General features: G+C 33.1%; 1 protein-coding gene across 5 annotated transcripts in view; it reads left to right on the plus strand.

Annotated features, from left to right (window-relative positions):
• The window catches only part of LOC124536838 (atypical protein kinase C), a 239,611-nt gene that overhangs the window by 72,628 nt on the left and 141,715 nt on the right, over nucleotides 1–25,268 (plus strand). The window lies entirely within an intron of this gene.

The following is a 25,268-nucleotide window of genomic DNA, read 5'->3' on the forward strand; positions in this document are numbered from 1 at the left end:
TGTATTGTGTTCAAGTGTCTAGATTTAAAGCCGCAGATCCCTAGTTATTAAGTTCAAACCTCAGGTCCGATTTATTAAGAGTTATTTGGTTTTTCTATTGGAAAATGATAAATAACAATAAAGATTAATAACCATAAAATAATGTACGACAGTTACAGTTGAATAATAATAAGTTCTTTAAAGTGAATGTCGTTTTAAAGCGGATGCTTATTTTCGTTGGGGTTTCAACGTGAAATAGTCATATAGGAAAAAAATACACTAAATATTCCTAATAAAAAAACAACAGCTTATTGTAACATACCGTTTACCAATTCGGGTTAGGAAATACATGTTTGGTAGAATTACTTCGAGTTGAATAGTAAATAGTAAAGATCTCGATAGTGATTACCCTGATAGAATCTCGCGTTTAATCTTTTAATAATAGTTTACTAATTAATTTATATTAATTTAATATTGTGTATAGAAACGGCAATTATCTCTAGGACGTAGTTGATGACTCCTTTTTTCCAAAGAGTTTTATGCAATAGCCACTGATCTTCTTTCAGGATCTGGCAAGCGTTCCCATTCGAGATACAATACAAAATGTGGCTTAAAGTACTAAGCAGGCTCAGCCGTAAAATCGGGTAAACGCTAATTCTAAAAATATTAACATACTTTAATGATCAAAACTAAATTACAAATTCTACTTTTGATGTCCGTTTTTATGTACCATTTGGTGTAAGTGATTCTTGCGTGTTCATGCACGTTCTTGCAGTGGATTGCCACTACCTAATCGTCGTATATGATACGACCAAGTACCAAATATTTAGTGTGGCTGAGTTCTGGTTTGCAGGGTATTGAAGTCTATGGGCAGTTGTGGCCACTCTCAATCAGAAGATCATTTGCTCGCCTACCGACGCTAGTTAAAAAAATCACTTCTTATCAACCGACCATTATGATATTCTGCATGTTTCAAGGGGTATATAAACGGACCTAGCCCGGTCCCGAACACATTATGGGAAATTATAGATATACGCGTTTCAGAACTAGAACCCTCAATCTCGGGCTAAAGATCAAGGTCATCTTTCCATTCACTATATAACCTTTATACAATAATATTTACCCATATTTCTTAACAAAAGGTCTTAATACAATTCTGGTTATAAATAATCCGAATAGTTTCCTGCTCCGTGATAAACTATCCTCTCGGCGCCACACTTGCCTAATTGAACTGTACTATTTTTAGAACACCTTTTTGTTTGTCTTTTAAGCTTGCCCATCAAATGTATATTTTCTTTCTGTATTTAATTGTCAATAACTGCAATGATCACAAGGAAATAGGTTATTTCTTTTAATTCTTACCAATTTAAAATGGTGAATTTCTGACAGTGATGTATGAAAAATCCATTCAGACGAATGTTGTAGAGAATTTTATACCCTACAACTTTTATAATAAGTGCAAACCTCATTTAGGCAATAGAGAGTGAGATATTCACAAAAAAAACCGTTTTTTTTTTACCTTTGAACTCCGATATCTTAAGATGCGGACACGATAGCACTTGTGATTTTTGAGACATTTAGAACGACAAAACAAAGGTTTATATCACTCTACAGCTCATTATTTTTTTTTCACCTTATTATTTTGCTTTCATTCCGAAGTGAAACTCCTAATTTGACTGGGCTATAGTGTTTATTTCGACTTTGATTTTGAAAAACAGGAACTTTTATGATTTTCTCTTGGATAAATGTAACAGATTGAGTATGTGTGCGCAATGATTTGTGGGCTACCTAGCCAAGTAAAAAGACGCAGGTTCGATCGTGACTCCTTGGGATTTTGTCGTCCTATCAATAAGTTTAAGCTTAATTGAACGCGTAAATAAGAATATTAGTAGTCTTTAAAATTGAGCATTGTTATTATGGCATATAAAAAGGTAATTTATACAATATCATCTTCCTTTATTTTAAGACGTTTGCCAGAGTTGTTTAAATTATTGATCTGATTTTTGAGTTAATGTTTGTCATATCTCAAAGACACTTATCCTAAAATAATAAAAACTCATATAATATGGATTACGTGAGCGATATCTCAATCCCTTGTCATAGTATATGACCTAAATTACCCCAACAGGCATGAACACTTACGCTGGAGATAAATCGTAAGAGAATTTTTTTACTGCCTTAATTTACTGCTTGCTCGGCGCCAACGCCAACTGTCATACCTTCGTCTCATTGTTTACACGCTTCTGACGTCACTACCTCTGGATATTACGTGATAATTTCTCGAAATTTAGTTCAACATCTCAATCCTTTCCAAATGTCAAAGATTAGAATAGATACTATAAATACAATATTATTCATATTCGTTTTTTTTATGGAAAAGGTTAGTGGACGAACATATGGTCGACCTGATGGTAAGTGGTCAACACCCCTAATAGACAATAGCGCTGTAAGAAATATTAACCATTCCTTACATCACCAATGCATTACCAATCTTGGGAACTAAAATGTTGGTTTTTTTATGGTATAGGTTGGCGGACGAGCATATGGGCCACCTGATGGTAAGTGGTCACCATCACCCATAGGCAATTATGCTGTAAGAAATATTAACTATTCCTTACTTCGTCAATGTGCCACCAACCTTGGGAACTAAGATGTTATGTCCCTTGTGCCTGTAGTTACACTGGCTCACTCACCCTTCAAACCGGAACACAATAGTACTGAGTACTGTTATTTGGCGGTAGAATAACTGATGAGTGGGTGGCACCTACCCAGACAGGCTTGCACAATGCCCTACCACCAAGTAAAGTGGTGAGTAAGTCACACTGACAGACTTACATCAAAATGTAAGTCTGTCAGGCATTACACTCACCCTTTAAACCGGATTACAACAATAGTGAGTACTGTTATTTAGATATAGAATATCTGATGAGTGGGTAGGTGCCCAGACGGGATACACAAAGCCCTACCACCAAATAAATTTAATTTGAAAGATCTTATTTAATATTGGTTTATCTATAAATTTAATTACACCTTACACGCTGCTGACTGTATATGTTGTCGGTATGATATAGACTACGTTCTATGTGTTTAGGTTTATAAATTGTTGAATTCTTTGACTTTAAACTCGTACCATATGTAAATATGAAAGCAGCTATGTTGCAGTGTAAGTGGATAGGATATAATAATTTAGGTACAGTATGTATAGGTATAGCCAATACATATTTGCATAATAATTTCGAGAAATAACTTCGCACATCTCAGAAAACTTTACTTGCACTTTAAAATATTAGTTTTTGACTTAAAATTCAGAACTTTTAAATTAGTTCGAGTGGTTCTACCGAATGTATAAAGTTTTCAGTTGTACGAGGGTAAAGACAAAATATTTTATTGTTGTTGGATTAACTAGTATAATTTGAAAATGCCGGGATTATTTTTAAGATTTCTCTGCAATATGTTTATGTTTTTGTTTCTATGTAGATACACATCTATAATATTAAAAGGGTTTCAAATATTACACAATTATAAAATCATATTCATAATAAACTACACTAATATATTTATTACGTCGCGACTTCGATTATGGAAATTGTTTTAGCTGACCGTGAGTCAGGACATGTATTAAAATATTTGAGTAAAATTTGTTAGTTTGTATGTGATAGGGCTCGGGAAATTTTTAGAACTAATGTTAGAGAACTGATAAGAGTATACATTATACTATATATATCCTTTACCATAATAATGAATTGTACCCGTGCGGAGACTACGCAGGTAGCTAGTGTATATATTTATACACATAGCAAGATATTACAATATAATATGATGTAAAAGAAATTCCTAACAAAAAGCAATACAAGTATACAAACACAATCGTTAGTGGCTTTCCGAAGAAATGAAAAAACTACAAACCCAATAATTGCTAACGGAATGAATGAATGGAAAATGTATTAATTGGTTGCGTTCGAAACAATTTCTAGACGGTTGTTTCGCCGTCGTATTCCTATATAAAGTAACTTATCAAGAGTGTAATGTTCTATTATAAATAAACAAATAGTTTCTGTTTTGTATTCTTTATCGATCGCTCACAGCCCTACGGATAGAAGAGCCCCATTGAAATGGATTCATTAGTCAAAAAGACGGGTTCCAATATTTTAGCGAGTGAATAGGAGAAATTATTTCGCATCGCGACAGCGGCGTTCATTCGATCGCGACGCGTTGCCGTTCCTGTGTTATTTGTTGGATTTTAATCTTTATTGTGTTGGAATAAAGCCTATCTAGTTAGTCATTTAAATTGACATTTCAGTGTATTCATTTTTAACTCCGCGGCTAAAGAGGGCGTTTGGTGCGTGAATTTACGTAGTTGCATGGATATTTGATGGGGTTTTCTGGCTATCGGTCCGACTGTCAGATGCGTCCACAATGCTCAGTAATAATTCAAAACCGTAATAAATATTTGTTACGGTTTTTTTTTATTTTATCACAAAGATCCAATCACTTAGGCTGTTTTTTATACCAACAAAGAATGGACCGTTCGGTGTACAGTATTTTTTTTCATTATTTTTTTCCTCGGATTGTTGAAAAGGGTAAAAAATGTTATGATCATAATGTTGTCACTATATTTTAAGGGCCTGTTTAAATAATTAATAATAATTTATTTTGTGAAATTTCACAATCTGATAAATGATATTGACTTTATTATTACAAAATTCCTTACACAGACGTTTCAAAATGGCCGCAAGGCTGTGGTCAACGTTTCACGAGTGACTTTAGAATACTGATATTTCTTTAATAAATTCGTAAAAAAGATAAATAAATCTTTTATCAATACACTTATTATTTTATTAATTTAGATAGTTTTAATTTAAGATACTACACATAAAATGCACCGGATCGTGACACTTTGAAATAAGTAATAAGAAAAGACTATTTATGTTTGCGTGTATACGTACAGACTTTCTCTACATGTTTATAGATAACAAAAATAAAATATAGGTAAGTTACTCAAAAGGCGATAATTGATAGTATTTGTATGAATAGCATATAAGAAATTATATAGAAAAATCTAGAAACAAAGTTCCATTTAAACCATCTACAAATGTTTTCGAGAAATATTTAGGGTAATATATCCTTCCATGTGTCAGTGTTCGTAAACCTGAATGGACGGTAGGTTTATTTTACATGTACCAAACAAAGCGAAGCATCAATACCAGGGTTAAGGAATACATAGGATATGTCAAAAACAGACAGTGTTTCAATGTCGGCGGTTTCTAAACGTGTTCAGTATAAACCGAACCGTTTTATTCACATTGATAGTTCAAACATTGTTTGAGAATATCGATTCATGCCTGTGATACGTGGAAATGTTCGAAATTTACAATATCTGAATTTCATAACAAAAAATAATCATATTTTTATTACGATTATTCGATGTTGATTATGATTACAATCTGTCTATGACCAATGAAGAGTCGGACTGAAGATTAATTGATTTGATTCGTTTTCTATATTAAAAATATTGTAATATTTAACATCAGTTTCTGTAACCGAGGTCTAAGTCTGTTAGCTAATCTGGCTTTTTTTATATGAGACAACATCACATGCATTACTCTGATCCCAAAGTAGCTGAAACACTTGTGTTTGGAAATCAGAAGTAACGACGGTATCACAAACACCCAGACACAACACAACATAGAAAACTAATGTTAATCTACATCGACTCGGCCGGGAATCGAACCCGGAACCTCAGAGTGGCGAACCCATAAAAACCGGTGTACACACCACTCGACCATGGAGGTCGTCAAAGGCTTGAGGCTTTTATTCTTACTGAGTTAGACTAATGAGCGAAAGTCAAATTAGTTAATCTGACTTTGATCAATGTTTCAAAAACTACAAGAACAACTGCAGCCCGCAAATTTGCCACTACTTGGATAAGGCCTCCTCTCCCTTTGAGGAGAAAGTTTGGAACATATTCCACCACGTTGTTCCAATGCGGGTTGGTGGAATACACATGTGGCAGAATGTAATTAGAGACATGCCGGTTTCCTCACGATGTTTTCCTTCACCGTCGTGACATGAATACTCATTGGCGCTTACCTGGGTTTGAATCCGTAATCATCGGTTGAGATACACGCGTTCTAACCACTGCGCCATCTCGAAGAACTAGAGTTAATTTAAAAATAAAATACAATAACAACATCATTACGACACGTCAGTGCACGGAAACAGCTTATTGTTGAGTGGTATGACTCTCCATAATCGCAGAGCGTGACAAATCACCGAAACGCTTACAAGAGCACGAGATTTATATTTGATTTATCATTCGCCATTACTTTATATTGCCACGAAGAGAACTACTGGGTCTAAATTGCTTTCGTCTTCCCCAGACACTCTGTCGACATATGAAAATGTCCATAGCCGCACGTCCCGACTTCGTTCGATAAAAGTTCTCGCAGAGTTGCCCTCCCATTTACTCCCCTAAAATTTATAATTTCTAAAAATCGTTCCTTAACGAATGCTGTGTCCTGGGTGCACAATCAGGGTATGCAAAAAAGGCATTGTCATCGGACCTCAATCAACATGCGAAATTTCCGTAAAAACTCACAAACAATGCAGGTTTTTTTTTGTTATATTGATCATGCAAATGGGCCACGTGATTGTAAGTGGTCATCACCGACCATAGACATAGTGCTGAAGAAATATTTAGCAATCCTTACATCGTTAATAGGCCACTAACCTTGAAAACTTAGGTGTTATGTCCCTTGTGGCATTTTCAACCAGTTTCATTGGCTACTTACTCTTCAGAACGGAACACAAAATTACTAAGAATAGCTATTCGGCGATAGAATATTTGATGAGTGGGTTTTACCTAACTATACGAGCTTGTCCAAAGTACTACACAGAGTACATAAAAAAGGCTCGTAATTTCTTTTTTTGAATTACTTTTCACTTCCATTATTTTGTTACATATCAATGACAAATAATTGATCGTAACAGTTGTGTAGGGTTCAGTTAATTGATAAGAAATTATTGGTGGTTTATTTGTAAAGTTGTATAGGAACGTTACTAATTCCATAATACAGAAACGGTTTGACAGACGCCATTCACGCTCACAGCGCCAGTACATCTTAGGGTTGATTACAATAAGTTTTATACGGAATTTAGTGAAGTGTTAAGATTTCAGTGAGTTTTGTTTTATTCAAAATGGACCGTAGCGTAATTAGAAATTAAGAAATTAATTGGTACTCTGTTAAGTTAATTGTACAGTTAAAATCAAAAGATTTCTAACTTAATGAGCCAATTCTAAATTTACCGTTAAGTTATTTTGGTATATAATTTCTTTATCAATAAAACTATATAACAATTTAATGTTACGTTTTCACGTAAAATTTGATGACGTCATATTTCTTTTTTGTTGGACGAATTCAATTACAAGACTTCACTTAAGAGGTTGTTTATTTCATCGCCCGTCAGTTAACAAAAACAATACGTGATACTAAAGCATAAATAAAGTTGATTCGAAGTGACAACCCTACATTCAACTCAAGCGCTCCAATTTCCTCATTTCAAAATACTCCACTCAACAAAACTATTCTTTCCTTACAGGTAAGTGACTGGCTTAATTCTACCGTGAATTAGCTCGATTCGACAACCCTACTGGATAAATAGTGGCAGTTATCAGGTATGTGCAGACTTAACGATTATACTGAGAAATACTTTTGAAAGTTTAAATGCGTGATTAACGATTTAATTAAAAAGGGAAGGGATATAATTATGATACATCAATGTAATGTATTTTGTTTTTAATTTTACGTATATCTTTTATCTTTGTACTATAGGGATTATAATAAAACTGGGTGACTTGAAATAGCGTTTTCGGATTTATTTATATAGCTGTGCTACAATCTATTGCTTCTATTAGGTCAACGGGTGATCAACTCTTTCATCATCATCACCAAAATATGTTTTAAATCCCTTTCCGAAATAAACTGTTTGCTTTTTTCAATTTAAGTGGCTACTGGCCTCAATACTTAGTATTCATTTGATTACACTGCCCAAATTTCAATCCAAGGAATACCGGCCTCAATATTTACTTGGTATTAACTTCATGATACCACTGTCAAATTAATATTTTTCTTTATACGTTTGTTTAATATAAACTTTTTATATAGATACTTTTTGGTAAGAAAAAAAATTGTTTATCTATTCTTACATATATGCTTTTAATTATATTGATTATTAGTCATAGATGTATTTTATACCACTTCTAGTATTTTTTTTGTTCTGAATTCGCTACTATCATCTGTATTCACCTTTATTGTACGGCTGACGCTATAATTTGGTTTCGTTGAGGGAATTTTAAATGAGGACTGACAAGAAATGGTCGTACTTTTGGTGAATTTACACGTAAAGTTTTTTTTTTCGATTTTTATTTCCCAGTAATGAGTTGGTTCCCAGTAATAGTAATACAATATTAACCAGTTTTGTCTGTCGTAGGGTATATTATTTTCTATGTTATTTGCAATTATGATCCAAAATCACTTTATTTATTTAAGATAACCAACTAAACAGCACACTATATCATCATACTTAATCTTAATAGGACTTAAATAGCTGTATATCTAACGCGCTACGTGTATTTATTAATATAACTATGCATATGAAAATCCGGTATCGCACGAGTGAAGTAAATACAACCAAATAAATAAAAATATGGATTAAATATCAAAACATCTCAATTATAAGGATTTTGAGAATATATGTTATCGACTAAAAAATATTGTTTTAACTATGTATAATTGTGGATAAAAGTAGAGTTCGTTTAATAGAATTTAAACTTAAACCAAGTAACTATGTATAATTGTGGATAGATTTCGACAGAGTTCATCGTAGACCTGCACGAAATTATCAATACAGATAAGCTTAAAAATATTAATTATTTACGCGAACAATTAAATATAATATAGTGACTTAAATATACTCAGAGTTCTTGTTACATTAAAACTCTCGTTATAAAATCTAATTTAAATTTTAATAAACAATGAAATGATAAAGTTTCGACATTTTAATACGCCATATAATATGTAACACAATGTAATGATCGTTACTTTATATACCCTGCAGCTTTTTGGTAGCCTGCCTTTATTATCGCTCCATAAATCCCAACTTTAATATTGATGTACCAACGTTATACAAGCAATAACAACCCTTATAACGTCAGTCCATAACCTAATATTGCTTGAAAATCAAGGATAGCTTTTAGTCGTTTTTTTACGGTTTAAAGTATTAAATATAGGGAGTTACTAAAAATCCTTTGTTATTCAGCATTAATTAAACATTTCATTTGCTCCGAGATTTCGATGGTATTTTAGAAATGTGCTGCTTTAATTTTCTTATAGTCTCATTATAATAAGTATGTGTATATTTAAAAGAAAAATACATAGTGTGAAATCCGAATATTTTTTGGTATAATATTTGTATTTTTCCGTTAATTCCTAATTTTATTTGAACTTATACAACCTCCTTTAAATTATAGTAATGATTCTTTATCCGTATAAAAATAAATGTATATTAACTATACCTGGCAGTTGTCATAATTTTTTTACTTATCAATGTGTTTCTTACTATGCCAAATGTCACTCTTCAATTGAATCATTTTTTCATATACTAGATAAGCGATATAGATATAAGCATCATCAATACGCCATACCATTTTTGAACCAAGATGTCATTCATGTCTTTTGTGTGTGTTGTTAAACCGGGTCACAACAATAATAAGTATTGTTGACGATAGAATAAATGATCGAGATGCAATAAAACTTTTTTAAATTCAATAATATTATAACTTACTATTAATTAAAATAAACTTTATTCAAGTAGGCTTTTACAAGCATTTTTGAATCATTATTTTACAATTAATTGAAGCTACCACCGGTTCGGAAAGTAGATTCTACCGAGAAGAACCGGCCAGAAACTCAGTAGTTACTCTTTTTTAACATTTAAAAAATACATATAAAGTCATGTTAGTTAATATAATTATTTAGATTAATATGTCCTACTTGGAAGTCAACAGGTATTAACTCCACGCTTTTTTATCATCTATAAAATCTTGTATCAATAATATGCTTTTTTTACCAATGTATTTTTTACAAACGGTTTGAATTTACGAAAAGGCAAAGTTAAAAATGTCTGCGGAATTTTATCATAGAAAGGGACACCTTGTCCCAAGAAGGATTTATTGAATTTGATTACATTGCCCAAATAAGTTATGAGCTTATCCTTACTTCTAGTGCACTTACAATGATTATCACTGATTTTATCAAAGTGATCAATGTTTCTGTGAATATACATAATATTGTTGTAAATATACTGTGAGGCAACAGTGAGTATTCATACTCTGTTAAAAACATCCCGAAGAGCTAGCTCCAACATTATAAATAGACCGGATTGCTCTTTTGTAAAATAAAGACATATTCAATATCTGCAATATTATTACATACGTATTTTCTTCCTATAATACTATATTATAAATGCTGGCATTAAGATTCATACATGGTAGCTTCACTTAATTGTAAAGTGACGATACAAAAGTGCTTATAAAAGCCTACTTGAATAAAGTTTATTTTGATTTTGATTGATTCACTGGTATACGAAATTAAATCAATCTAGCTTTTTACTCGCGGAAATTTAAAACAAAAGCTGTGATTATAGCCGCATTCGAAATAAATGAAGGCGTATATAACTTTCATAGACCGAAAAATTTGGTTTGAAATTATCAAACAACTTATTTATTGTTCGTATGTATTGTTCCGGCGAGTTATCGCGTTTCTGGACACTTTAAGGCACTCCAGGGTCTCCTAAATCCTTTTCGGATGTCGCCTGCGAAACTTTGCGAATGGGCTGTTATTTAACGTCATTTTTCATTTGTATATTCTATTTTCCAGTTGACAAAATATACAGCGATTGTATAGATTATGAGTTTGTTCATTTAATAGAATTTAAACTTAAACCAAGTAACGTAATCTTCTAACATTTTAACAATATTTTGATATTTTCTTAGTTTAATAGTAGGTACTACTAGTGCATATCGTCATTTATAGGTTATGTAAAAATGTTCCCATAATTATGTAGGTTTTAATAGAAAAACCGACCAGGCATTCAATAGTTCTCCTTTTGTATGTTCAGATAAAATAAAAATGTAAAGTTTATAATTTAAATATGTGTGAGCGTAGTGATATAATGCTTGTGAAATAACTTTGAAGTTTTTTCATTTATATTTCCTAATTATATATCATGGAGACCTCTAAGATCGTTTCAGCCTATCGTTGAAGCCACTTCTGGGCCAAGGCGTCCTCTCCCTTTGAGGAGAAGGTTTGGAACACATTCTACTACACTGTTCCAATGCGGGTTGGTCGAATATATACGTGGCAGAATTTTTACGAAATTATTCACATGCAGGTTTCCTCACGATGTTTCCCTTCACCGCCGATCACCAGATGAACTATAAATAGTAATTAAGCACATGAATATTCAGCGGTGCTTGCCCGGGTTTGAACACGCAACCATCGCTTAAGATGCACGCGTTCTAACCACTGGGCCATTTCGGCTCGGAATTAGAGCGACCGGGATTAATTCTCAGCCCGACTGAGAAAACACCCACAGGACAAAAACGAAACCCTTAGTCGCCAGTGATGGATGTATGTCTTTTACTTGTGGTATAGCACATTTCTACCATCGATTTGTTCGATCGACATTAAATAAGGCATGTTAGGTGTAAATAATTGGCTGTCGTTCAAAGGGTTAGCCCATAAGCGGTTTTGGACAGATCCAAAATGTATTTGTAGCAAACTAAGTCAATTGAGCTGCATTTTGTAATCGGTGAAAGTAACTGATTTGATTAGCAAGTAAAGTTGTATTGATTTTTATAGAAAACGAAATTTAAGTATGCAAAATATTTAATGATTTTCACAAATAAACTTAAAAGATTATTGATTAGAAATATTATTTTTACTCCAACCGATTTTACTGATTAAATTATAATTATGTATAATTATTTTACAAGCATAAACATTTCCAAGCTGATCAAATATCTATTTATTATCTGATAATTAATTAAATAATTCTCATCATTAAGTTTATGGGCATTGCTGGTGGATTTAGTCATGACAAAAATATATACTGACAGAATAGCTTTCGACATTTGTCTTTCTAAGAGAATATATTAAAAAAAAGTGTATTTTAAGTCGTTTTTAGTGGTTCTATTTTTAAATATATTTTTAAATTAAAATGGAATAATTAGAGCGATGGTCTGAAGTTGACGCGATTTTTTCACGATCCGCTTGGAACTGAGGCCAAGGTGTTTCTTGGGCCTCATTAAGATTCCCTCATTATCAAACCATGAGTGGATTGAATAAGAATAATATGGGATTTTGAAACTTATTCCTTTAATCCTGAGGTCAAATTCAGCTTACAGCTATTTTGGGTTACGATTTACAAAACAAAACGAAAATTATTTAGAGTACTGATTAATTTTAATAGTATATGTGTGCTTCAATATATTATATTACTCTTCTCACATTTAGTCCTTTTGAAAGAAAACTAATATCTGAATACATGTTCTGCGATTTCGGCGGTCTCTCCGGTCCTGAAGCCATAGCGCTTGATGGCGCAGCTTTTCCAGTCTGCTCCGACTTCCGGTATCTCGGTTCACTCATTCAAGGCGATGGCGAAATAGACCGAACGGTGAAGCACAGGATTAACATAGGATGGATGAAATGGCGGCAGGTTACGGGAACAATTTGTGACCCCCGTATTCCCCTTAAACTTAAGGGGAAGATCTATAAGACCATGATCAGACCTGCTGTCCTGTATGGATCAGAGTGTTGGGCTACAAAAGGGATGACTGAAAGACAATTGCATGTTGTGGAGATGAGAATGCTGAGAGGAATGTGTGGTGTTACGCGAATGGATAGAGTAAGGAATGAGTATATAAGAGGAAGTTTGAAAGTGACACCGATAGCCGAGAAGTTATGTGGAAGGCGGCTATCATGGTATGGGCATGTAATGCGGAGGAATGAGGAACACATTGTGAGGAAGGCCTTGAGCATGGATGTGGATGGATATAGAGGTAGAGGACGACCAAGGAAACGATGGATGGATTGTGTGAAAGACGTTATGGCTAGAAAGAATGTTACTTGTGAGATGACGTCTGACAGAGAAGTATGGAAGGAGAAGACATGCTGTGCCGACCCCAAATAAAATTGGGATAAGGGCAGGAGAATAATGATAATGATGATGATCTATTTACAAAAAGGCATGTTAGTTCAGTTTGTTTTTCCTCTCTTTATTAGCTTATTTACTTTGTTTTTATTTTGTAAGCTTTACTTTTCCAATATTTAATTTTGGAAATAAGATTATAAACGAAAACGTTCGAATGCATTTTCATATGATTTTTTTTTAAATCTTCAATAATTTGTTTGAATGTCAACTACCGGGTACTGTACCGGCTTCAGAAAAAGTACAATAAGTGTCTATATGCATCTTTTAGATTTAATATTGATTAAAAAAAACTTGGTTTTTTCTGTTAGGAAAGTCAAATTGGCGGCTTTTCTCTATTATAATATCTATGTGTATATATGTGTATTCTAAATATAAACCTTCTTCTTCAATCACTTAGTGTATTTATGTAAACCGCATTAAAATCCGTGTCGTCGCTTAAGAGATCTATGCGTAACGACGCGCAACGGCGGGAAACCATAATTGATTCTATGTAGAGACGTCGACAAGGAAACATATTTATTATTAGTGGTTGCCCGCGGTTTTGCTCGCGTTTTATGGGATTGGTTTTCATTTGTTAGACAGTAAAGTAGCCAAAAATAGAAATTAAAGGAAGGACATACCTTCCTTAGAGTTCAAATTTGCTTTATGCAATGTTTCAGCAGATTTCATCAAATCCATTCAGCGGTTTCGTAGTGAAAAAACGTCAGACAGATTAGTATATATATATTTATTATTATAACATATAAAGTCTCCAAAAAGTACTTAAAATTTTATTGTTTGAAAATTTTAACAATAAAAATTTCCACTATTCAATTATTTTCACGAAGGTTATATTCATATTTTAAACGGGTTTATTGGAGTCAATAAAAATATATCTTCACAATCTATGGCGAAATGCGACAATTACTTTGGAAAGTTATTTATGGAATCGGAAATGTGACGGCTGTTGTGAACGCTTTTGAAATATATGTTGGAACGCTGATGTGATAAGCGTTATTGATTAACATTTTGTACTTCATATTCTGCGTTTGTTTGTATGTTGAAGTAGTTATTCGTCAAACTGACATATCGAATTATATACTGGAAAATATAATAATAATTCACGAATTCAATTTTCATTCTCAAAATAATGTATATTGAAGCGTCAATAGCGCAATGATCTAAATGGTTTAAAAAGGCACAGGTTCGATGCTGACCAATTGAACTATTGTCGTCCCTACGCCTAGTACAAACTTTAAGCTTGGATTAACATAAAAGAGTATTAGTAATTTCTTAAAAGAAATGTTGCTTGTTTCCTTATAAAAATGGATGAGCTCAGATGGCCTAGTGGTTAGAACGCGTGCATCTCAAACGATGATTGCGGGTTCTAATCCAGGCAAGCACCACTATATATATATGCTTAATTTGTATTTATAATTCATCTCGTGCTCGGCGGTGAAGGAAAACGTCTTGAGGAAACCTGCATGTGTCTAATTTCATCGAAATTCTGCCACATGTGCATTCCATCATTCCGCAATGGAACGACGTGGTGGAATATGTTCCAAAGCCTCTCCTTAATGGAAGAGAAGGCCTTATCCCAGCTGTGGGCAATTTACAGGCTGTTACTTTACTTTACAACTTTTACTTATAAAAATATAAACATTTGAGTTTTAAAGTCAATAGCTACGAAACAAAAAAATATAGGTGTCCTTGTCTTGTTGTTGTTATACCAGTGGCGTAAATAGGGCGGTGCAACCGGTGCTCAGGCACAGGGCGTAGACTCTCGAGGGCGCAAGAATAGACAGACTGGGCAGGACTATTGTTTTTTCGTTTTGCTCTTGTTGAGATTGTGCTGAGTCGATACCAATACAAACTTACCATGCTAGTATCATTAAATCATATATCACACTCAGAAAAGGCTATTTGCGGCAATGTTCTATACCATCATTGGTTTTCTAATTACAAACTTAAACGTACTGTGTGTTTTTTGAACGCTTAATATTATATTTGCACTAAATATAGTAACTTGCATTTTAGAATGTTATTTAAAATTTCATAAAAAGGCAAAGATAGATTTAGTACTTAAAATATATTAAAATATTTATACAGCTTTTATACTCGACGATTTGATTCTACTAGTTTTACCACGCAGACGCAAATGTAAATATAGACTTTAATCGAATATTGAAATGCAAAGACTCAAACAATCAATAGCAAAAAGGAAACTGAAAGAGGCACGGACGCGAACGTCTGATGTAATGCTACCAGTTAAAAAAGACTTCAAGTTTTATATTATTTAGTCGAATTGTCCAACGAGTGTAATTTATTCGAATATTGCGGGTATAAAACCAGAGAAACATCTATAGAAAAGGAAAACATCAGTGGTGAATGCGATATTGTTAAATACGTATTCAACGGCATTGAGGCAGTCTTCTCGGAGAGAAGAAGCTTTTGCTTAGTAGTAGGATATCTACTTTTATTTCATTCATTTTTGTACACCTCGAACGCGCATCGAAATTTTTTGTTTGATAACATATCCATTTATTTATATTACTGAAATTTTTACTTTGTTTATTATGTATTATAATTTATGTCAATTAAATTTATTTTCACGTAATTATTAGAGCTTCTAGTTACAACGTAGCATTTTATGTAGGAAATTATTTATGCAGGTAATTTATTTTATTTTCCTGTGGAAATTGTTTTATATAAAGCATTGTGAACATTGCTATTATTTCTTCAGTTAACGTGAACTCCGAATTCTCGCTGTTATTACTTAAATTCAGAACAGAATTTCTTGCGAAGAATACTGTTAAAAAAAGTATTTATGAATTGTGATAAAAGAACAAACTTTTTAACATCATGTGTAAGAGAAATAGCTACTGTTTCTGTTGTCCTTTTAATATAGTATAAAGATTGTTTATATTATGTCAGTATTTCACATGTCTTTTTGTTTAGTATAGTACGATACAACTTAGATGTAGCATCGGCAAAATTCGTAAAACCGATCACATCCAAATGGTAATACGCTATCCCAAATTATCAATATTTATTTCTCATGCGAATATGATCTTTGCACAAACGTAATAACTTGTAATATCATATGACCTAATATATTCGTCAATTTGACACGTCGCTTTACTGCACTTGCTTTTTCTGACGCGAGAATCTATAGCGACGAATAGCGTCGAAAGGCGCGATAGGGAGCTATTTCTATTGGTCGTGCAAATCGGCAGGAGTCGGTTTTATTTTCATTCCATTGCATTTTCCGATGTTACATCTAATTTGTGTCGTACTATACTTGTTAAAATGTCATATTTCATAATATGTGCCTTTATGTAGACGACATGTCAGGCGCCGTTCGTGATATGCTTGTTATACATATATGTCGAAGCTCCAAGGGTGATAACTCGCTAAAATTACGACGACGCCTGCTCTTCATTAGCGGGCGCTATGGAGCGTGTTCCACGATTACTCCCCGGGACTCATTATAGATAAAATATAATTTTAATATAAATTTGAAAGATAATAATTGCTGGTAGGAATATTTTTTCCCTTACCTAAAATTTTAATCCTGATCCGATAAAATAATTAAACAATTTAATATCAAAGTTTTCTAAGGAAGACGTCTTCGTTGTGTTTTTTTTGTTCTATGAAAATAAATTTTAATTATAACATAAAAGTAATATTCAATACTTTCCATAGTTTGACTTTTTAAATTGATACCTTCCATATTTAATATTGATTTACTCAAAATGTGATGCTATTTGTACAGATTATTACTATAATAATAACTCTCAAAATATTGTTGCTTTCATAGATACAAAATATCGTTTCAATCCATTAGCTTGCGGTTGACCGGTGTTATGGAATAAGCTACAAATCTTTACAGGGGAATTACTGTACGTTAAGATGTTGTAACAGATGAAACTGTGTATCTCTAAGCTGAGCGGCTTGCTCGTATATCATCATAGTTGTCTAGAAGTTTTCGTTCTGGAATTGCATAGTTTCCCAAGTATTAATCATTACATAACAGAGATAGTACACAAAATTGCGAGTGGCTCTTAATCAAGTAAACCACCTCGCCGAAGTTGAAACTAAAAGCTAATGCACACATAAATCTAATTTACAAATTTTAACAGGTCGGTACAAATCCTCGCCGGAGGTCGGAAAAAATGTACGAAACATTTCGAACGAACGAACATTTTCTTCTTCTGTTTATTGGAGGGTTTTAAGTATTTTCTATCAAGATACTTCATAGCGGATTTGCTGTATGTACTTATGCTATATATCATACTTTTCTTTCACAAACGAACACAAATATTATTCAAATAAAAAAATGGTGCTTATTTCGCAACGTTCGGTAACATTTCACAGGTTCGATCCATTCGACTATCTTAGCTCTTAATTAATAAATATAATCATTGAATATTATTAGTATGGAATAATTTAAACAATGTATATTAAGATGCTAAATATGTGTATTAATTTCGTTCTTACATTGATTAGTAAAATTCTTAAGAAAATTCTCATGTTTTCTAAGAAAATCCTGAGCCATAAATATACGCTGGAGCGACGGAACGGTGGATTAAGCATAGATCTCTATTCTTTAAAGAAGAGGAATTCCTTCCACTTGCTTTACAATATTAAACTAGAGCCTTTTTTTGTTCTAGGTTACAAGATTCTTGAATATTTTACTTTTTGTGAGTTTAAGCACAAAACTTATAGCATACTTAGTCCGGTTTTAGAAAAATAATGATCAAATAAGACACTACATTATTGAAAAGAAAAAATAATATTTTATTAGTTATGTAAATATTAGATAGAGATATTTCCTTTCCTTAACGACATCGACAATGTTGAATTAAAAAGAATCGCTCTACTGATATGGTCGATTCGATACGGGAATCGATTTTATTCTTATCATTATATTTTATTCCGTGAGTCGCTAATTACTGCATTAATTGATTGATGAATCTTCGTTTTCTTATTCGTTATCCATATCATGGAATTGAAGAAAAAGAAATTAAAGTGAAAACTTACAAATAATAAAGAAAATAGAGATATTATTATTTTTTTAGGCTGACGACTGATTGTTTCCAAGACATATAATGATTAAAAAGCGATTATTCTTTCTTCAAATATTTTTAGTATATACTAAATATCAAAATTTTTGTGTATGTAGCTAAATTTTCACTTTTATTGTTAATTAATCCAACAAAATCAAATTACTTAATTGAATCTAAATCATTACACTCACAAAGATTGTCAAATTAAATACTATCACCGCACAAAAATCAAAAACCGCAAAAATCTTTAGTACATTTTTTTATGGTATAGGTTGGCGGACGAGCATATGGGCCACCTGATAGTAAGTGGTCACCATCACCCATAGACAATGAAGCTGTAAGAAATATTAACTATTCCTCACATCGTCAATGTGTCTTGGGAACTAAGATGTTATGTCTCTTGTGCCTGTAGTTACACTGGCTTACTCACCCTTCAAACCGGAACACAACAATACTGAGTACTATTATTTGGCGGTAGAATAACTGATGAGTGGGTGGTACCTGCCCAGACGGGCTTGCACAAAGCCCTACCACCAAGAATATGAAATGAAAATGAAAAGAATACTATTAAATTGATTATAATAAAAATAAATACAATTACTTAATTGATATTACATTTGTATAATGTGAAATGACAATTAAATTGTTACAGTAAGCCTCTACATAGTTTCAACCGATAACATTCGTTGCAGATACAACATTAAACCATGAAAAATGAATGTATTCAGACGATATAAAAGATTTTACGATTTATAATTTAATCCTACTGCTAACCACAAGCGAATATTTCGTTTTAACTTTGTGTATGTGAAATACTGGAACAAGTTACATTAATGGAATTAATAAATATTATAAAAGGGATATCAAACTTTACTTTTTTTACTGAAGTAGTTGGTGTAATATTGATTCTGTAGAATTTATTTGTTATATCCATACTAACACCCTATGCTTCACGATTTAATTTATAAAGAAAATTATATAATGTAATTATATAGTTTTTCAATTACAATTCATGAATAATATAATTTGATAACAATTTTTTTTAGAATTGGATCAATACAAAAAAAGATACTTTCAGTAAGTTAACCCTAAAATAAAAAAACCAAAATAACAAATTATTATAATTTATAACTAAAACAAATAAACAATAAAAATGCTGCTATTTTGTAGTATCATATTCGTTATTGGCGCGTCGAAATTCTTGTTTATCAAAAACTCAGATCAATCGGAGGTATGGGTTGAACAGAAATGATTAATTAAAATAATTGCATTGTATGTTAAATATATTACAATTCGGATTCTATTAGTTATGCCAGACGAATGAAAAACTTCATATAAATTTGCAAACAGTTTTTAATGATCGCTGTTGATAGTGATTCTTGGTTAGGATTCCATGTGAGCAGAAAATTTTGATTTTTTTTGTATTATATTTGCGTATACGTTAAATCTGGGAGTGGAATTACTATAAAAATAAAATAAGAAAATCAAAAGTCGTATAGCCTTATCAGTGAACAGAGAATCGGCTACAGAAACTGCTCAGAGATCATCTGAATGACGGTTTTATCCTCTACAATCTCTTTCGTATCTTCTCCATCCTAAGTGACTTTGACGAAACGATCAGTGCCTGCATGCCACAATTAAAAGCCATTAAACTAAGAATTGAATTATAATTATGTTTTATATGCCCGTAACGTATACTTGTTCTAAACGTCCCAACAAATTTGATTTTTATAGATATTCTTAAGCGAAGTCTTACCTAACATACCTAACATAAGTATCCTCCGTGAGCAGAATAGAGCTAATTCGTCAAGAGCGCTAAAGCAGCCTCGCCAGCATGAAAAAGTCGTCGTCGAAAGAAACGGTTACTAAAATATAATCTTATTATATTAAGATTCGACGTGGTACGTAGCCGTAGCTCGTGGCATTCGTAGCACGTCTACGAGTGCTTAAGTCGACCAATCGCTAAGGAATCCACTCGGAATACATTCGCACCAATATTATTTATTCATTGCTTACCTGTCGAATAAACGATTCATATTCTTATTTATACACATATTATATAATTATTTGTTTTTTATGCTTAATAATAATTAACAACAGTATACTAGAGACTTAAATGTCTAACGTATGAAGCTTTAAGTACGCATTTGTCCTTTTTATGCCATAAATTAGCTGACAGGCAAATATATTTTAAGCCTGATTATAAGTGGTCACAACTGCTGGTAGTAATAATATATAAAACAAATCATTCTTACATGCGGTACAGATAGCGATTGGCGGTTCAGCGATGTAAGAAATAGTAATTACTTCTTACATGGCCAATGTTTATGTCAATGATGACCACATACCATCCAGTACATCTTAGCGTGTTATTCTAACTAATGAAATAATAATGTATACATATGTACTCGTATATTAATAATATTCATATTTTAAGCATATGGTTTTTGAAAAAGAGTAACTACTTAGCTTACTGTTTCACCGTCGTAGGTTTAGTAGTACGCCGTCTTGTAAAATCACTATTATGCTAATAGTGCATTACTTAAATAAAGTATATTTAGTTTTTTAATAATTGTAAATATTATTAAAAAGGGAAAACCTAACTTTTTGAATTAAAAGATTTAATAAAATTACTTAATGAATCAAAAAAAGATATAAAAGCTAGTTAATCAAAATGTTCAAAGGCTATATTTAACACGATTCAATTCAATTCGATTGTAATAATATAAAATTAACAAAGAAATCCGACTTTTATATTTTCTTGATTAACCATTTTGTTGCCGTTTAAATTAATGGCAACAAAACGGGAAGAATTTTACAAATGACTTCATTAATGACGGAGTTAGGTTAGTGAATTGATAACTCAATCCCTATTTTACTGAAGTCGGTTAAAAATGAAACATTAAATGATTTAATAAACGCAAAGCCAGGGATTAGCGCGTTCGTATCGTATTGAAACGAGACGCTAAAACCGAGTTCAGTGGTTTTTTAATTAATTTTTCATCTCTGGCAAGCCTCGCGGTCGACGGATGGATCGTTAAAAATGTAACTGTCCATGTGCAAATGTATGTATTTCTTTATGTAAGGCCTAAACCTCTATGTAACGTCAGATGTTTAAGTTTTTATGCTCGAATATTTCTATAGATAAAAGGTTCATGTTTTATGTTATACATTGGCATCATACGAATGTTTATATGTTTTTTTTTTATCGGATATAAAACCGCGATTATCGGTGAAAAACTTTCCACTGAGCTTCTTCGTCGTAGGTATGTATCTTGTTGGATCCCAAGGTTGGTGGCGTATTGGTGATGTAAGGAATGACTTATATTTCTTAGATGGCCAATCGTGTCCACTTAGCATCAGTTGGCCCGTTTTTAAGCTTTTAGTCAAAATAGTAAATAAAATCAGCACATGTCGAAGATGGAATCGTATTGAATATAATCGTATTATACGAGCCCTGCATGCCCATATTTTTAGACGAATGCGTCTCTCGTCTCCATCAGTTATACAATAGTACGTGGACGAAATTGTAATTTTTCCAATTTTCTCTCACGGACGAGGGTACAAATAGATAAAGTGGGGATCGTGCTTGATGTAGGTAATGTCAGATGATTTTATTAGCCTGTTACGTTTTACTCCGATCCATTTTAATTTATATAAAAGAACAAAATGAAAAGAATACTATCGATCATCTATAATAAAAAAAAAGTTTGTCTATATTTAACTGGTGATTGTGTGTGTACTCTTTGGACAGTAACCTCCTTGACCCTCGTAGCTTGAAATGTGTTCCGGATATCCGAACGGTAAAATGTCAGTCTTTTCAAATATATCAGCCCGAAAACATCACCCGATAGTCTATTAACACGCGATTAGCCTTGATTACAAGCAACAGGTATGATTTAATTAAGGAATTACAAAAAAAACAAGTTGAACCAGTTTAAGAATTTTATAAACAAGGTGTCTTAAAAATGTACGGGTATCCCATATTAACGTTAATATTAATTAATCATTTAAATGCAAAGAAGAAAAAACTAAAAGTGCGTTTTTTGTGTCTACTAGTATCTTTATTAACATAAAAATATGTACAATTTTATTCAATATCTCAGGTCACTTCATTAGTATGTTTAAAGAGTAATGAGGTTAAACCAAGAAGACCAAATAATTGTTGGTAATAAAAATATCCACTATAAAATAACAAATACAAAAAAAAACGAGATAATCAAAATCAAAGATGGTATGTTAGTGGTGATAATAAATAATAATAAAGAAAATAATTAAAACTAAAAAAAACCCTCGTTGACCAATTCAAACTCCACCGAGACGCGTTCGGACCACGATGCTAACCGGACAGCGGATAATTATGTAAAAACCATCCTGCAACTTCACTGAATCGTTTCAAATATAGCCATCACAGGGTTTACACGAGTAGGAGGTAAATATCTCATATATCTCACTTAGCTCATGTGTCAGAGTTTTTACCTTTTCCTGTTTTTGAGTCATATGGTAAAGAAGTGTTCCGTAGCTATAGACGTTCTATTTTGAAAATCAAATAATAGGTTGTAGGAAATACAAATATTTTCTGTAATGCCAGTTTAATTTTTACCTCAGTACCTCAAAGACTGCTGGGATTTAGATTTGTAAATTTTGGATTGCAAAGCGATGTTGAATATGAAATTTTATCCTTATATCAGATAAGGATAAAATTTAAAAGCTTTTGGCTAATTTAGAGAAGACCAAAGTCAAAGTCAAAAACCTTTTTTCAAAATGGAAGTGTTTATTTACACTTTCTTATTGATAGTCATAAATCTTCCACCGATTCGGAATATAATACCTCAGACCTGAGAAGAACCAGCGAAAGAAATTCAGCGGGATCTATTTTTTTTTATAGTACCATAAATAAATTACTTAAAAAAATTCTCCATACACAACTGTTAAAATAGACAACACGTGTGATAATTGCCAAATGAAGCGAGACAACGTGTCAATTGAAACCTTGCCACTTCCTTTATTTAAAATTCTCCTTTCAGTGATCAATTAACACGCGATTAAATGCGATTACAGGCAACAGGCAGCGGTTAATCAGACATCCTCGGGTTGCAAACAAAAAACAAATTTATTTCCAGCCTGTTGTTTATCAGAGCGTTTAATTCTATCCGTCCGCGTCCGACTATAAATATTTTATTACGTCTTAATCGCTTGAACCCGAGAGTAATCTCTGTTAGATTTGTAATACATTCTCTCTTATGCGAATTTGCAATTATCATTTTCAACGCTCTATTAAGAGTCACAAACGTTTATCCATTCATTTACATTTTACTTGGTGGTAGGGCTTTGTACAAGCCCGTCTCGGTAGGTACCACCCAGTCATCAGATATTCTACCGCTAAACCACAGTACTCAATATTGTTGTGTTCCAATTTGAAAGGGGAGTGAACCAGTGTAACTAAAGGCACTAAGGACATAACATCTTAGTTCCCAAGGTTGGTGGCGCAATGTCCATGAAAGGAATGGTTAATGCGCGCGCCATTGTCTATGGCGGTGGTGACCCGTCTGCCAACCAATAGCATAAAAAAAATCTATACATACATATATTTCGCATAATATGTTTCATTAAGTAAGCTGATTCAGAGTTTCCACTTTCCCGGAGGAAGATGGATTATTTCAAGTTGACGTTCGTTGATACATGTAATGCTTGGCGGTCAAGATCTCACTGATCCCACTGAGGATAGATCTGTCGAGCCGCGGGTTGAAAGGCAATGAATGCGTACTATTTGTCCCGCGTAGCTTCCGAGCCGTGTCGAGGACGGCCATCATACGGTTTAAAGTGGTGTAAAATTCCATATACTCGCATCTGAGTACCTCCCAAAAGTGTACCTTCTGAAGATTTATTCCCCGTCACATTCGTTGATGTATCAAAATGGCCCCAGTGGCTAGACCACGTAACTCGTAACCGAATATTCCGACTTCAACTGCTTTGTGTTCATAACTAATCTTGCAATCGACTGTGAAGACAAACATTCCGACAAAACCAAGTTTCATCACGACAACGTATCGGATGCGGTCCTGGCACATATGAATCCAACAACCCGCTGTCATCTCAAGGTCACACGACGCTTGAGAAGAAGCACATTTACAGGAAGCTCAGAAAAAAAATGTATTCATGACACTTTATTAAAATTTTCTCGAAAAACAATAATATACTTGTCAAATATACACGATGATGTCAGATTATGGTGATTGCAAGATATCCCGAGAGTTTGGGATCGAACCGGCGACACTTACATTGGTAGGCGACCTGTGAACGACTGTGCTTTTGTCACTATCCATATCCACACGTTTTCATTAGAAACGGATTATGAGGTCAGGTGTATTTGCAGACGGTTTTATTAGAATTTATGTTGCAGCCACGATGCATCTGCTTTTGTGATAGCCGGTACCTTTTAATATATTGTGCTTTTAGTTTTGAAATTATTCTCGTTCATAGTATTTATATTATTATCTCTATTATAATTAATATTTATACTAATTGAGTAGTAGTAGTAATAGTGTATACTCAATTTATTAACTTATTTTTATTATTATAATTTAATAAATCTTTAAAAGGGTCCTATTGAGCTCGAATATAACTCCCTGAAAGTATTTGAGTTTATTGCGACCAATTTCTAGTAACTCCCGCCAGCAAACCTTATAGGAAACGTCATAATCATATGATAGGTGCGGCGCATTGCGCCCACCTGTCGCCGCGCGTGCGTCCCGCGGTGACGTCACACCGACCGCGCCCGACCGCCGCCGGGGCCGCCCGACCGCCAGCCAGCCAGCCGGACCGGATTGATCCGCCAACACACCACCGACACCTCGCCAACTGCTAATCAAATGAGTAAAAATTCTCGATATCTGCAACAATATAAACAACAGCGGACTTACCTACCTGGAGTTTCGTATTCTCGTAGTAAATATTTTTCAGCGCACT

This window comes from Vanessa cardui, chromosome 17 (assembly GCF_905220365.1).
Source record: "Vanessa cardui chromosome 17, ilVanCard2.1, whole genome shotgun sequence".
Taxonomy (NCBI): domain Eukaryota; kingdom Metazoa; phylum Arthropoda; class Insecta; order Lepidoptera; family Nymphalidae; genus Vanessa; species Vanessa cardui.